This window comes from Melospiza melodia, chromosome 17, assembly GCF_035770615.1.
Source record: "Melospiza melodia melodia isolate bMelMel2 chromosome 17, bMelMel2.pri, whole genome shotgun sequence".
Classification (NCBI taxonomy): domain Eukaryota; kingdom Metazoa; phylum Chordata; class Aves; order Passeriformes; family Passerellidae; genus Melospiza; species Melospiza melodia.
The window spans coordinates 16,402,161-16,418,330 of record NC_086210.1 but is presented as its reverse complement, the minus strand read 5'-3'; the positions used below and the strand labels follow the sequence as shown (position 1 = coordinate 16,418,330).

The 16,170-nt window shown below is 55.7% G+C and overlaps 1 long non-coding RNA gene across 1 annotated transcript; it reads left to right on the top strand.

The window, feature by feature from the left end:
- The first annotated feature begins 13,678 nt into the window (after positions 1–13,678).
- LOC134426039 (uncharacterized) lies at positions 13,679–15,281 on the top strand. The gene is made up of 5 exons (XR_010029837.1): positions 13,679–13,835; positions 14,390–14,425; positions 14,550–14,588; positions 14,980–15,048; positions 15,140–15,281. It is a non-coding gene; the product is annotated as an uncharacterized LOC134426039 (long non-coding RNA).
- The last annotated feature ends 889 nt before the right edge of the window (positions 15,282–16,170 follow it).

Genomic DNA, 16,170 nt, shown 5'->3' with positions numbered 1-16,170 from the left:
TTCAGCCGATGCACAATCCAGCCTGCTTGTAATAATGGACAAAGAACACGTTCACAAAGAATGAATTATGGACATATTCAGAATTGGGCTCGGTGTGTCCTTGAAAAAGACACAACAAGAAGAGTCATCAGGACTCAGCACGTTTGTCAGCAAGCTTGGGAAAGTGAGCCATGGGTAGGCCACACAACCCCAGCAAGATGCGTAGAAAATCAGATGATCCAATCAGCATTCTATTTTATATGCGTGAACACCTAGGATTAACCAATCATGTGTTAGGTAGAGACGCGTGGACAGCAGAGATTTATTTTAAATATACTCTTTTAAAGGATAATAAATTTGGCCTCACTAGATCATATTGGTTATGGTGTGAGGTCCCAGAACCTCTGCACCCCGCAGCCAGTTCCCGCAGGAGGCTCTGGTGAGCCCCTTGCAGGACGCTGTGCCATGCACGCAGCCCTTCTCCTGCCTGCCCAGAATGCTCCTGGGACAGCAGGACACAAGCTGGCCAGCTGTGGGCTCAGCACAGCCCAAACAGAGGGGCAGGAAGATGCAGCGGCTGTTTTGCAGCCCTGCCCAAGAGAGGTGGGAAGGGTCTCCTCCCACTGGTCTCACTGGGCCTAAGGCAGGGGCTGCTATTCCTCATTGTGGGGAGACCAGAGTTGCCAGAACCACACCGAGCCTGCAGGCACTGACTGACAACGCTGCAGCCACTGGGACGGTCGCACCTCCGAGTCTCAGCCAATCCCTGCTGCTGCTGCTGCTGCTGCTGCTGCTGCTCCATTTGCTTTTAGGCACACCCAGAGCTCACTGCTAGGCCACGGTGGTCTCTGCTTCTGCCCTCTTCCTGTCCCTGTGTAGGGATGGAGCATTGCTGTTCTTTCAGGAAGCTCTTTGTGAAACCTTCCGGCATTGCAAGCTCCTTTGCCCTCAGTGGATGCTTGCCATGGAATCCTGCACAGCTGGGTTCAGAGCGTACTTGAGCTGGCTCTTCTAAAACCCAGGGTCCTTGCTCCCTTCAGCGTGTTCAGCATGACCTTTAACTCCACGGTGCTGTGCAGCTGGAGCAGCAGGACAGGCACCTTTGCAGCCTGAGCTGCCCTTGTTCCTCTCTGTCCGTGCACGGAGGAGAACGGCAGCAGGGCCCTGCGCGTCCCCGGGCTCAGGTTTTGCGCCGCTTCAGCTCCACGGAGACGTGGGTAAAGTGAAAAACCCAAACAGTTTATTAAGGGAAAACGAAGCAAAGGGGTGAGCTGGAAGGCAGAAAAGGGGATGGGCAGGGCCTGAGGGCTGCAGGGAGGGAGCTGCCAACAGGGAGAGAGATGGCAGGAGCTCCTGGAGCTTCACACTCAGCTGTGTGTGAGACTCAGCTGTGAGCAGCCAGAGCTGTTCCTGGAGCTGCAGCTGGTCCATCCTGCTCTGCAGGCGGTCCCATCTTCAATGGGCACTGGAAATCGCCGATGGACGCTGGTACGTCTGATCCAGCAGACGAACAAAGTCCTGCACATCTTCTTTCAAAGGTCATCTGAAGCAGTTTGCTCATGCACAATGGACTCTCCTCTTCTTTCAGGGCTTGAAGAGCTGGAAGAGAGAGGAACAGAGCCAAGGTCAGAGGCCAGATTGAGGGAATCCAAGGAAAGCCTCCTGCCGGGGCCATCCCAGCCGGCTGCAGCGGCCTGGGCGCGGCTCTCACTGTAGCCGGGGCAGCAGCCGGGCGGGGGGCAGGGAGGGGCGCCGGGCTGCTGGCTCACCCATGAACCTGACGGCCGCCTCTCACAGGGGCCTCTGTGGGCTCTGCAGGTGCGGCAGGGCCCAGCGCAGGTGCTCGGCCGCTCGGCTCTCGTCCTGCAGCAGCTGCGGGGAGCACTGACACAGAAGGCTCGGCGCGGGCTCTGCCCCTCGGCCGGGCGCTCCCTGCACCCAGCACCGGCCGAGCTGGCCCGCACGGCCCAGGGCAGGGCGCAGCGTCGGGAGCACAGGCTGGCGGGCCCGGCTGCGGCGCTGGGCAGGGACACAGCTGCCAGGCCCCCACACTGAGCTCCAGGGGCAGGGCTCGGGCTCATGGGCTGTCCTTACCAGGCTCTCAGCGAACTTAATCCGCCGCGCCTTCGTCACCAGCTCCTCAAGGTCCCTCCTCCTCAGGAAGCGTGCCGCACAAAGCAGGGCTTGGAAAGAGGCCTGGAGAGCAGCAGAGAGCTGCAGGTGGTACCAGAGCCCAGGGCACAGGACCTCTGTCCCTGCACCACAGCCAGGGGAGGCTGGAGTCCGGCAGGTGCCAGGGCAGGAGGCGGCTGAGCCCCCTGCCAGGGATGCAACAGCATCGCACAAAACCTCACCTCGGCCACGTGCAGGTTCTCATCGTGCCAGCGCAAGAATAGAGGGAGCAGACTCCGGGTCACGATTGTTGTGAGAAGCTCTTCCCCCTCTTCCCCTACCAGCTCCATCACCTTGCAGAAGAGCTGAATGTAGAGCAGCTGCACGTGGCTGTTGTCCTGGAGGGAAAGGAAAAGTCCTAATCACCAACTACTCTGGGCCCATTGGGGCAAAGGCTCAGAACTGCACAGAGCACAAAGTTTCCAGGCAATGTCCAGTCCCCTTGGCTGGGAGCACAGAGCCTTACAGAGCACAGTTCTCAAAGTGTGGCAGGAGGGACTCAGCCAGCTTCAGGGCGGTGACGCTGGGTAGCAGGAGGTCTTTGTCCTGGAGCATACGTGTGAGCACACAGAGGCTCATCTGGACCACCTCTGCATCTGGATCAGCCAGCTGCTGCACCAAGTGTTGATACAGGCCGCGTATTCCTCCTCCCTGTGTGTAAGACCAGGCTGTGCTGTGAAGCCGTGAATGGCCGCAGCACCAACAGCTGCTTGGGGCACTGGGGCAGCTGAAGCAGGAGGCAGGAGAGCTGGGAGCAGCTGCCTCTGCTGCCAAAGCCCAGCCAAGCACAGAGGTCTGCGTTACCCAGCCCCACACTGCCAGCGTGGCTTCAGCCACTGCCCCGTTCTCACCAGCGAGGGCTCCTTGCTGAGCACCACGAGGCCTCTGAGTGCCAGGCGCAGCCTGTCCCTGCACTGGCTCGGCAGGTGCCTGGATACCACCAGCAGGGCACTGGGACCATGTTTGCTCAGGTCCATACACTCCAGGAGCTGAAAGGCACAGGAGGGCAGTGACAGGGACCTGGCTGGCAGGAGCCCGGAGCCGCACAGGGCCGGGCCAAGGCAGCAGCACAGGGCGTGGGCACTGTCCCAGGCGGCTGCAGGTATGAGAGGCCAGAGAGCTGGGAGACAGCTCAGCCAGGCAGCGCTGGCCATCAGACTCACCTCCACAAAGAAGGCCAGGGCAGGCAGATGCCAGCAGGGCTGCTTCCCCAAGAGCAGGCTGAGCAGGTGTGAGGCCATGTGGAGACAAAAGGGGCTCAAGCCACAGCGCCTCTCCCTTCCAGGGGAAAAAGGCACCAAGGCCCTGAGCTGGGCGGGCAGACCTCTCCCAGGCATGGTCTCACAGAGGTCTGATCTTTCCCCAGCACTCTGCAAGGGCACATGGGCCCCTTGGGAGGCAGCTGCTGCTGGGAATCCTCCTCTCCCAGCCTTTCCCAGTCTGCTCGGCCCTCCCTCGCTGACAAGGCCCTCTTGCTTACAGCCCTGGGGACTGTGTGGGGCATTCCGGGCAGGGGGCACAAATGCTGGTGGTGGTGGCAGGAGTAGGGGATCCCCCCTGGCCAGCAGACCCGCTGCATAGTGCTGGGTGTCAGCACAGAGCAGGGTGTCCCAGAGCTGCTTGTGCTCCAGAGCCAGCAGATTCTTGCCAAAGCCCAGTCGGGAGAGCAGAGCCCTCATGGTCTGCACTGCAAACCTGCGTGCCGAGCAAAGGCCAGGTCACTCTGGGAGCGCTGGCCCTGGCCGCAAGGGCGTGTGAAGGACAGGGCGACTGGCACCTGTGGGGGTGGCAGGGAAGGCCGTGCTCCTCCCGGCACGCTCTCCAGAATCTCCAGGTTTCAACGTCCCCTGGCATCTGCTCTGTGGCGGTGACAATTTGCAAGAACAGAGCCACAAACAGTTGGGGAGAATGAAGCAAATGGTACAGTGCCACTCGCACATGGGGGCAATCCTCCACAGCACCAGAGTTGCCTGCAAGAGACAAAGCAGCCCTTTGGCAAGACAAGCAGCACTTGCCTACCCCAAGGCAGTGCTCAGTGCCGAGGTGTTCATGAGGCAGGGCCGAGGGGAGACGCAGGGGGAGCACGCAGCCTGCTGCCCCTGAGCCTGCCCCTAGGCCAGCTCTCAGCCCAGGCTGGGGAGAGCAGGGAGAGCTGCTAGAGAGGTGACTGAGAGGGCGAGCAAAGGCCAGCTCCAGAAACTCACAGCCAGGGTAAGGACGGCCTCGTTGTCCCCGCAGGAGAAGCTGCCGTAGGGTAGCTGCTCCTCCATGGCAGAGAGCAGCGCTGGAAGCACCTCCTGGTGGCCACTCTGGACAGCCCATGGCTCTCCACATCAGCGCAGCGGCTCTGTGGGACCAGAGCTGTGCATCAGCACGGTGCCCTGTGCAGCTGTGTGGGGCCGGGGGACAGAGCCCCGGTGCCCTGAGGGGCAGGGAGGGAGCACGTCAGAGGCTCAGGAAACAGAGGGGCCCGAGACTCCCACAGCTCTCTGCCTGTCTGGCAGAGCCCATTGGACAGGGCAAAGGGCCCTAGGAGCCGGTGAGCTCTTGAGGCACTTGTGCTCCGTACCTGTCACACGTTGGGGCACAGCATAGGAGGCTCATCACCACTTGAGCAGGGTGTTCCTCCATCAGGCTCAGAATCTCCATTTGCTGCCCGGCGTCCACGGTGACACAGGATGCCAGTCTCTGGAGAATGTCCCTGACCGTGGCTTGCACCTGGGGGAGGCAGCGTGGGGAAGACTTGGAGTGCTGTCCAAGGGAGCAACTTGCCCAGCTTCCCCCAAGAAGTGCTTGCCTTCCCACCCACTGTGATGGCCTCAAAGGCTGAGGGGGTCCAATGGATGTAGCTCGAGGGGCCACATGATCCTGGGAGGCCTTCAGCCCTGGCCCCAGGCTGCTTACCTGCTGTGGAGAAGCAGCACCCTTCTGGAAAACCTCCAGAGTGGGTGCAGGAGTCCCGGTCAGTGTGGACATGGCCTGAGTGTCTGGCATGCCCTGAGCCTGGGTGTGGGTGGTGGCCATGCCCTCAGTCAGGGCCATGCCAGCCTTCGCCCTGCCCTGGGCCATGTCCTGCTCAGAGGGTGCTGCGAGCTCGGAGGCCGCTGAGCTGGCAGCAGGCTCTGCCCGCAGCTGGGCGGGCCTGGAGTCAGGCTGGGCCGTGCCCTCGGTGCCGGTACTGCTGGTCTTTGAGTGGCCAAGGCGCAGGAGCCTCAGCAGTGTCTGCAGCAGAAGGAAGGGCTGGAAGAGAGGGACGTTCCATGGCCTGCTCCAAGCGCGGGCCCTGCTGAGGAAGTGCCAGCAGGCCCGGCTCAGGTGGGGACGGGCCCAGGTACCTGCGCTGTTCTGCGGAAGCGGCCACGGCTGGACTCCTGCTCTTGTGTGCGCTCCAGGGCTGCATCTGGCAAAGAGCGAGCGCAGCCAGAGATGAGGGGCTGTGGGAGAGGCCGGAGAGCACGGGCCAGCCCTGCTCTCCCTAGGCTGAGAGAGCGCCGGGATGCTCCAGGGGATGGAGCACGGCCAATGTGGGGTGTCTGCCCGGCCCCTCTTCCATCCTGTCCAGGGGCATTTCCCCAGGGAATGGCATTGCATGGCATGGCATGGCATGGCATGGCATGGCATGGCATGGCACCAAGTTGGCTGCAGGCTCCAGCCCTACAGCCCAGCACTGCCACTCACCCTCCTGCAGTGGATTCAACGGCACCACCTCCTCAGTCTCCTGTGCTGGGGCAGCTCCAGGGCCCTCTTCCTCTTCCTCCTCCAGCCAGAGCAGCTTGGGCACTCTCGGGGCTCTCTGCTCCTTGGCTATGCCTGGACTTTTCTGTACCAGCAAATCACTGGACTTGGGTTGTGCCAGCACCAGGAAGTTTTCAGATTTGGGCACTGGCGCTGCCAGCAAACACCAGATCTGGGTGGTGTCGTTGCCAGCGACAGAAATCTGCCGGATTTGGGCTCTGCTGGCACCGGGAAATTTCCAAATCTGGGCACTGGCGTAGCAAACACAAGATGTGGGCGGTGCCAGAGCCAGTAGCAGAAAGTTGCCAGGTTTTGGATTTCTGTGCCAGGAAATTGCTGCACTTGGGCTGTGCCAGAACAGGGACGTTTCCAGATCTGGGCACTGGCAGTGCCAGCAAACACCAGTGAAACCTTCTGGTCCTCATCCAGACTGGTGACCAGTGGTTTCCTGAGAACCGGCTCTGGCCACTTTACAGACAGAGACTGCTTTCATCTGGTGCTCTGGAAACAGAACTTTAATGAAGGCAAACACAACAAACAGGATGGCGTGCACTGTACGGAGAGTAAAGCAGAAAAAAGCACGGGTCCAGGGTCTAGCAGGCATATTTATACATTTATATATGGGGAGGGGTATGGAAGTCCATCTGAAAATCCTTCATTTTTGCCTCACAATTGTCATGAGAAAAAGACCACCGAAAGGTTAAAAAACTGTTGAGCCAGTTGGGAAAGAAAGTCTCATGCTTATTCAGTGTGTTCACAGGTGGTGTTTGCAGAACATGCCATGCTGAACTCAAAGGGGCATGCTGCCCTTTTGTGAACAATGGCTCTCTACCTCCTGACTTGGCTGGACTGACCTCTGGGGTGGCTCCCCCCTCCAAGAGAAGACCCCTCTTGTCTGCCTTCAACCACCGTGACAGACAAACAGAGATGCGAATCCCCTCATCAAGGAACCAAGACAAGACAAGGAACCCCCCTGGCACCCTATTGGCACCCCCATGGTACCCCCTTGGCACCCCCATGGCAACCTCCTTCCAGAGACTGGGACTGTACCCCCTCCCAACTTGGGGAGGGGGGAAAACCTGCTCAGAGTAAACGTACCTGCGAGCATTCGGCCATGAAAACAATGGAATAACCTCTCTCCCTCCTCCTGTTCCTATTCTTTTCCCCTCCATGGAAATCTAATTTCAGCCACCCTTCCCCTAACCAAGAACAGTATATTTGGGGTTCGGTTCCACTGTTCGCTGAGATCTCCCCAAAGCGTGCACCAGCGAGTTTCAGCGGCGGGACCCCAAAGACATCATGTTTTGGAAGCTATACCCCTTCCCTAACCTTCTTTCCTCCCTTTTTCCCTTGTCCTACCCTTCTCTTCCCCAGATTCCCTAACCAAACGCATATTCAGCTGTGGTTATCATCAATAAAAATGCATTTTGTTGATTTGCTACTGCAAAACCCCTGTGCCTTTGTTGGTTATTTTTTGCACCAAAAAATCATCTGTCACCCGTTCACTTCGGGCGGACTTTCACAAGGGGTTAAGGTGGGATCTGAGGGAAGGATCCAAGAGGAAGGAAGGATTAAGAATATTACAATTTTTGCAGTAAAAAGTAACCAATGGTAGCAAAGAGAACTCAGAACTTGCCAGTGACAATCTGCATAACTGAACGAGGGGATCATGGGCGGGAGCTCCTGCTCACTCCAACTAAAGAGGGTTTTCCCATGGCCTTAAGCTGAGGTCTCCCTCTTCTTTTAAACCAACCCCAACACAGCAGATCTGGGTGGTGCTGGGTTTTGGCTTTCTTTGCAGAAAACTGCTGCATTTGGGTTTTGCTAGCACCAGGAAATTGCCAGATCTGGGCACTGGCAATCTGCCAGCACACACCAGATCTGGGTGGGGAATGTGCAGGCACCAGAAAATTGCCAAATGTGAACTTTCCATGCCAGCAAACTGCTGGAATTATGCTGTGCAGGCATCTGAAAAATTCCGGATCTGGGCACTGCAGGTGTCAGCAAACATGAGATCAGAGTAGTGTAGGCACCAGGTATTTGCCTGGTTTTGGCTTTCTTTGCCAGCAAATTACTGCACTTGGGCTGTGGTGGCACAGGGAAATATCCAGATCTGGGCATGGGTGGTGCCATCAAACACCAGGTTTGGGTGGTGACAGTCTTGGCACCAGGAAATTGCTGCCTTTTGTCTTCTTTTTCCAAAAAATTTCTGCACTTGGGCTGTGCTGGAACCGAGAAATGTCCAGATTGGGGTACGGGCAGTGGCAGCAAACACCAGATCTAGGCACTGCAGGTGCCGGCAGTGGGAAATTGCCAGGTTTTGGCTTTCTTTACCAGAAAATTGCTGGACTTGGCTCTGCCAGAACAAGGGAATTTCCAGATCTGGGCACTGGTGGTGGCAGCAAGAACCAGATCTTGGCAGTGCCAGACCCAGTAATGTTGGAAATGAATTTGTAGAGAATTTTTAAGGCTTGATAGAAGATTTATGTATTATGTATGCAAGTGTCACAATCCATCCTTATGAACGGGTTTCGTGATGGTTCGTGGGTTGATCTCAGAGTGCAAAAAACACTGACACGGTACAGGGGGTTGCAATGATAATCAAAACAAATGTACCATTATTGAATAACCACAACAAAATGCATTGGGGAGGAATTGGGGAAAAGAGAAAAAGAGGGAGGAAGAGAAACGAAGGTACAAAGCTACCAAACGTAGAACGGCGAAGTCCTTCAATGTCCAGCCAATGGAGTTCACCAGGTCACGTCTGGGGAGATCTCAGGGTTGCAGTTCATCCAAACTCTTATTATACTCTTTTTTTTTGATGGGGGAAGGGGTAAAACTTGAAACTGAATCAAAGGTAGTCTATTGTATTTTGGGGGGGAAAAGTGGTATTTAGAGAAGGGTACACACAGTCCATGTTCTCAGCAGTGGGCGAGAGCCATTATCTTCTTGGTCCACTGCTCGCACCTGCAACATCCATCTTTCTTTGGTCAGCTTGCCTCCCCCACACAACTCCCCCAGGATAGGGGCCTCAGTCCCAGTCCTTGGAAAGAGTGGGGGGGGGCCTTTTCACGTAGGGATTTCATGTCTCGGTCTTTGATGGAGAGGCTTCTTACATCTCAGTCTGTCTGTCATGGCAGTTGTAAGACAAGTGAGGGGTTTTCTGTGGGGACCACCCAAAACTCAGAAGTCCAGCCAGGCCGAGAGGTGGGACAACTTCCAAGGCTATTGTTGCAAAAAGGCAAGGTGCCCCCTTCTTCCTTTCATTGGGTTCAATGTAGCATACAGCCAACATACCTGTGAACAATAGCTTAGCAATACCAGGAGCTGTGCTCAGGTCTCGGGGCCCTTGGCATGTAACTTTCTCCAACAGGGCCAGAAACCTCAGACAAGGGTCTTTTATTCAGTGGTCCCCAATGACGATCATGAGGCAGATGAGAGAAACTTCGGACAGAGTCTCACACCTACATTGTATGGACGATGTATGAATCTGTGCTTCCACCAAGTCTCACTTAGACGCAGCACTTTCCTAGAGTGTCGCAGCTGTCGAAAGCACAGGGTTTCAGATAGCTCAGGAAAGTTCCAGCTATTGAGCCTATGGAAGCACCTCGGGTTTTTATTCACAGGAAGGACCATTGTGCCTCAATCTCTATCCATCAACAAGCACTCCCAGACATTAAAAAACATGTAACAGCTGTGCGGCGTCATCACGTGGATCTGACCTCTCCTGGGCCTCAGCACAGAAGAACTGGCACCGCTCTTTGACCTTCTACGAGGAGACGGCGACCTGACTTCCCCACGCTCGTTAATGCCAGAAGCCTGTGAGGCTTTGGAGAGAGTCGCCAACGCCATCAAACACCGCCAGGCACATCGGACAGACTGGTCCCTTCCCCTCAGCCTCGGTATTTTTGGTAAGTGCCCAAACTCCCATGCATTGCTCTTTCAGTGGGATGATACTGCAAAAAACCCACTCATCATCATCGAGTGGCTTTTTCTGCCGCACCAACCACATAAAACTGTTACCACCCCACCAGAACTTGTCGCCAAACTTATTATTAAAGGCCAATATCGCCTCTGGACCCTCGCAGCTTGCGATCTGGTGTGCATTTACCTCTTTTATACTTTGGAACAATTGGATTCTCTATTACAAACAAATGAACACCCGCAAATTTCATTAGACAGCGATCCCAGAAAAATTTCCATTCATTATCCTAAACACAGACTTTGTAAAGATTCACTGCATTTGTCCCCAAAATCATATAAAAGTAAAACTCCACTCAAAAATGCTATCACAGAGTTCATTGACGGTTCAGGCAATTCTCACAAGTCAGTGCTCACTGGAGGGACCCGCACACTCAGAAGGAGGAGTCTGAAATCTGGGTTGTTGAAGGTTCCCCCCAGACTGCAGAACTTGCTGCAGCAGTGAGGGCGTTTTGAACATTCCAACAAAACATCAATTTAATCACAGATTCTGCATTTGTCACCGAGATAGCAGAGCAGGCAGAGTGTGCCCTGCTCAAGAAAGTCCAAAATAAAAAATTATACAGCTTGCTCTCTGAATTAATTTGGTTCATCTCCCACAGAGAGCAACCTTATCACATCCTGCACGTCCGGTCGCACACAGAGCTGCCAAGATACATCACTGAGGGCAACCGGAGAGCAGACTTGTTAGCAATGGCAACAAGTGCCACCCACATTTCCCCTGCTGCACCACATGTCTTTCAACAGGCTTGTCTAAGCCATGCATTCTTCTGTCAGAACGCTCCAGCTTTGGTACGTCAATTTAAGATTTCCAGAGACCAAGCCAAGGCAATTTTCTCCACCTGCCCCAACTGCCAATCCCTCACCCACCCTTCCATAGGGACAAAACGAAGAAAATTACAATGACAACTAACTTGACCATTCATGTTTCTATCAGTGCTCGAACAGTCGATAACTGATTCACTTGAGGACCAGATGGCCACTCCCAGGACACCCCGAAATACCTTAACAGCTGCTGCCACCATCATTGTTTCCATCTTTCTACCACGGGTTGCAGCTGCAAAGGCCCTCGGTGAGCTTTCTCACCTGGAGTGCTGGCTTAGTAAGCAGACCAACGCTACGTCCGCTGCCTTATCAGACCTTCTAGCGGACGAGGAAACCACCAGACATGCCACCCTTCAGAACAGAGCAGCCATCGTTTTCCTGCTGCTCTCCCATGGCCATGGTTATGAAGATTTCAAAGGGCTTTGTTGTTTTAACCTGCCATCGAAAAGCACATTGATCCAGGCCAACATCAAACCAATGCAAGAGCAAATGAAGACTCTTCTTACTGAAAATAAAGTTGTGGACATGATGGACAAAAAGCTCATGCAGTGGAGTGTTCCTGTGTGGGTGGCCCCCATTCTTAAAAGTTTATTGTGGGTCCTTCTCATAGTTGTTATAGTTTCAGCAGCACTGATGTGTTTTAAGAAAACAATTGACAAAACACTGGGAAATGTTTATTTAATAAATAAAAAAGAGGGAGATGTTGGAGACAGCCATGGAGAAGAGGAACCTGGAATGCCATGGGAGGACACCACTGTTTAAGTTAAGGTGAGAGACTGCCGCAATTCCCCATGTTTCTTTGCTTGTTAATGTTAACGTGCTGTTGTCAATCGACTGCTGTTCGTCGCCCAGTTCCAGAAAGTTCTGTACTTCCCGTTCCTCCATTGGCTTTTCCCTAGAGACCCCTCCCACTCTGCCCCCTCATTGGCGCATCACGTGTCACCCCACCTTAACCCCAACCCTGGCTCCCTTCCACATTTGATTGTTTGTACCCTGACCCCTCCTGCCTTCCTCCAGTTATATACGCTGGCCCCAGCCCTGCTCCTGGCTCTTCGCCTCTGGTTCCCTTCAGCAGAGGTTGTGTTCCTGCTTGTTCCTGTTTCCCTCTTCACCCTCACTTCACTGGACCCTTGGATTTTCCCTTAATAAACCCGGCTGGATCTGCTATGTGAGGAGTCCTCTCGTCCCTCTGGTGAGGCTTTGATTGCACCATGCGGGCTCAGGGTCTGCTGGGCTGGGGGAATTGTCAAGGCAGCCCCAAGTGGAGACGCTTTTGGTGCTGCAGGCACCTGACAGCACCTGCCTGGGGAAGCTGCTCTGGCCACCTGCAGCAACCAAATCATTTTCCCAAGCAGCAGCTCCCAGTGTCCTCCACTGAAGCCCAGAGAGAGAGGGAGCAGCTGCCCTCAGCCCTGTCCTTTACCGCATCCCCATTCTCATGGAATGTCCCCCCTCGGAGAGAAACTCCCAGAGAAGTGCGACCAGATCCCCTCCTCCCCTGAGCTTGATCACTGCTTTTGTTTCTTAAGGATCCATTCCACCAGAGCAGTGGTATTGCACTGACAGCTGGGACACCAGCAGGGGATCACCCCACACTGCCCACTGTGCGCCAGGCTCAACAAGGTCTGCTTCCCCCCTGATTCTACCAGGCCTCTTCCCTTGGCTGTGGTTTTGCTGGATAGTGGGTCAGGACAGTGAGAATCTCCTTCACCCATTCATTCACCACTTAGGGTCCTGCAGACACTTCCTCAATTTCTCTCCAAGGTGACCTCAGCCCACCAATGATGTCACAGCTCTTGTCCATCTGGTCAAGAATCCCCTAGGAGGACACTCTGATCTCTCCTCCAAGGGCACAAAGCAGCAAAACTCCCGAGGAAAATCTTCCCCCTTGGGCCCTGCGCCTCCTTGGGTGAGTTCCAGAGCAAACAGTCAAGGCAGTGGCCTGAAATGTTTTCCCAGCTGAGTCATAGCACTTCTCTGATGGATCCACATTGTGCCTGGGGAAACAGATGTGCAGAATCCTTCACTAATGCCCTGGAATGTCAAACAGGAATCACAGCTTTGGACAGCTCTCAGGAACCACTTCACTGTGGATTTTCCTTCCTGGAAGCCCAAGATGTCACAACGTCCTCCTGGTGCCTCAGGGCTTGGGTAAACAGGGCTTGTCAGAGATGCTGGCAGGCACCAACACCCCTCCTCCTCACAGGGCACCTCTGTTACCCCAATTAGCTCCGAGTGGCTGCCTGGGGACAGGTGCCCACTTCCCCATGTCCCTGGGATGGGCACATCCTGCTCAGGGCCAGTGCTGGCCTGGGGCCAGAGCCAGGGCCATGACCCAGGTGTTCTGGGGGGGCTCCGTGGCTGCAGGTGTGACAGGATGAGGGGCAGGGCAGGGCATATTCCCCTCTGGACAGTGCTCTGGGCATGGAGCTTGGTCAGGTTTGGCATCTGTGGGGAAAGGGATATCGGGTTGTGTGGATGTGGGAATTGTCACTGCGGAGCCATTCCCCAGCCCTCAGCCTTGTCTGCAGATGATCAGCATTGCCCAGTGCTCCCCAGTGTCTGCAGTGCCTGAGATGCCAATCAGCCACCTGATCACATGTCCCTTGTTCCCCTTGTTCTCCCACATGTTGGGTTTGGGGCCGGGCTCCGCTCTGGGGTGTCCCACAGGGAAAGCTCTGGGAGGGCAGGGGCAGCAGGAGATGGGGGATCTGGCACTGGGGGCTGTTGGAGGATGGATTGTGTTGGAGTGGGGGCTGTCCCCACAGGGTCCCCAGGTGCCTTTGTCTCCCTGGCTGCCCCCTTTGGCCCCCCAGGTGCCTGGGCCCTTCCAGGGCCAGCTGCCCCGTGCAGGAAGCTGGAGGAATGCCGGGCAAGGGGGCTGGATCTGTGCCACAGGTGGGGTGGGATGGACTCTGTGCCAGGGCTGGGCTTGTGGCCAGGGCTGGGGGCTGTGCCAAGCCAGGCTTTGGCCTGGGGGCTGGCAGGGAGGGTGCAGGGAGGAGTCCCGGCAGGGATAAAGGTGCTCCTCACCTGCTGCAGCCTCAGGCAGAGCTGCCCAGAGCCAGAGGAAGATGAAGGTGGCTGTGCTCAGCGTGGCCCTGCTCTTCTCCATCCTGCTGTGCCCCCCGGCACAGGCCAAGGTGAGGCACCAGCCAAACGCTGTCCCCACATCCTGCCCTTTCTGGCCTCCCGTCCCACCCTTTTGGTCCCTCCTCTGTGTCCCATTCAGGGTCCCCAGCTGCCCTCCCACTGACCATTCCTGAGGTCTTTCCTTTCATGTCCCCCCCTCAATCCGTTGTCTTTCTTCCTGGCCACTGCAGAGGGGTCCCCCTGTACAATTCCCTAACTCACTCCCCACTCCCACACCATCTCCCAGTACTGTTGGTTTTGTCCCCACCTGTCCTCATTCTTCTGTCCCCACCAAGCCCCTCCCTTGCACTCCCATGTCCCTACACCTCAATTCCTTTCTCCTCCCCTGTACCTCACACCCTGCTCCTTCCACACCCCCAGCCCTGTCCCCTGGGCCCTCAATTGACCCCAGATCAGTGGTTTTGGGTCTTCCCCCACCTCAAACAGATCTCCTTGGAGGCCCTGAATTCCCATCCCTCTGCCTGCGCCCTGCTCCCTGCACCCATGTGTCCCCCCACAGCCCCACAAGGTCCAGTCCGGACCCAGCCTTTGTTCTCCTTTCCAGGCACTCCTGAAAGGAACCCAAGATGATCTGCGGGAGGTGAGTGGGCTGCTGGCATATCAGGGCATCCCCTCAGGGAATTGGGGGACAGTGGTGTCCCCCTATCCCTTCCTGGCACTGGGGGCATCCCAGTGACCAGCGAGGTCTCCTGGTCTCTCTGCAGTTGGATTTAGACAATGTCGTGGTCCTGGAGACGCCTCTGGTAGGTACCACAAGTTCTGCCGGCACCAGACCCTCCCATTGCATGGCCACCACAGCCCAGGCCATCCCAGTGTGTCCCAGCACAGCCCAGTGCACCCCTCCTGACAGCCCAGACAATGCCCTGCCCCAGGGCTCCTCCCCAGTGAAGCCTTTGCCCAGGGCCCTGCTGCATTCCCATCCCTGTCACCCCAGGACCCCCTGGATGAGCCAGGACGCAGCCCCTGCCCCAGCTGTGCCTCTTGGCCCAGAGCCCAGTGCTTCTGGGCAGCAGCACAGCAGCTCCTGCACCCCATTGCTGCCACAGCCCCTTCCCCAAGGCCCCCCTGCTCTCCCCTGCCTCCAAGTGCAGCCCGGTGCCCCCAGTGTGTCTCTAACGCTGCCTTTGTCCCCAGCCCCCTGTGGCTGAAGAGCTGCAGGCTCTCCTGCGGCAGAAGCGCCTGGCTGCCTCTCTGGATGCCTAGGTGAGCCGTGCCTGCAGGGACAGGGCTGGAGACAAAGCCCAGCCATGGCCCAGTGGGCTCCAGAGCTCACCTTCTGGGGTTTGTCTTTTAGGGTTGGAAGGACCAGTGTCCTTTTTCCTCTCCAGTGGCATGAGGTGATGATCATCACTGGAGAAAACCCCTGAACTCTTTGAGCCCTGGGCCATTTCCCCTGAAGAATCAATCATCAAGAATCAATAAACCCTTTGAGCAAAGCTTTGCTCTGTGTCCATGTGTGTCCATGGATCTGGATTTCCTCCTTTCCAGTGGTCCAGGGAAGTCAGGCCAGGTCTGGGCTTTGCTGCCTTTACACAGTCGGTGCCTTCCCCCAGACAAATGGTGTGTTGGGAGTTGTGCAGAGTCCAGGGGGAGTGGGTTGACTGGGGGGATGGGTGTCCAAGTGGTGAGAAAGGCGGTGGTTCACTGTCAGCGTGGTAGGAATGGCCTGGGTTTAAAAGAAAAAGAAATAATTTCAAAGAAACTTTCTTTTACAACTTTTTCTCCCTGTGAGAAATCACTGTTTACTTCTCAATATTTTGAAAGGTCTATTAAACACTTAATAAAACTTACAAGAAAGGGACTAAATAAGGAAAAAATTATGGTGCTGGGAGCCTCCCCCACTTCGTGGCTGGTAACCACGTGGCTGGCTCATCCACACAATGGCTGCTCTCCCTTTTATATCCTTGCTGTTGCAACAGGCAGCCCAAGCTCCTCCCAAAGGCTGTCTGTTGACTCTTGGTCGCTGTCCATTGGTGTAGACTGCTTTCTTGGAACTGGATTGGAGGACAGGTGGTGCTAAGCCTTGCCCCTTAGGAACAATTTACCCCTCCCCAAATGCCCGGACTACCAAGATCATCCCGGGATAACAATGCTGGGCGGGGGGAACACATTGCAGTAACATAACTATACTTCTGTACAACTTCTCTTAACATACTTATCATGTCCCGCCTTTAATTGGGAGAGCCAAACATCTCATTACTCATCTCTAACACTGTGGCGTTCACATTCTCTGAAAAAATCCCTTTGCCCAGGATTTTTCTCCTGGGAAGCTGAGACACCTCAGAGAAAAAGGAAAACAAATCTTATCTCATTTGCTTCTCCTGT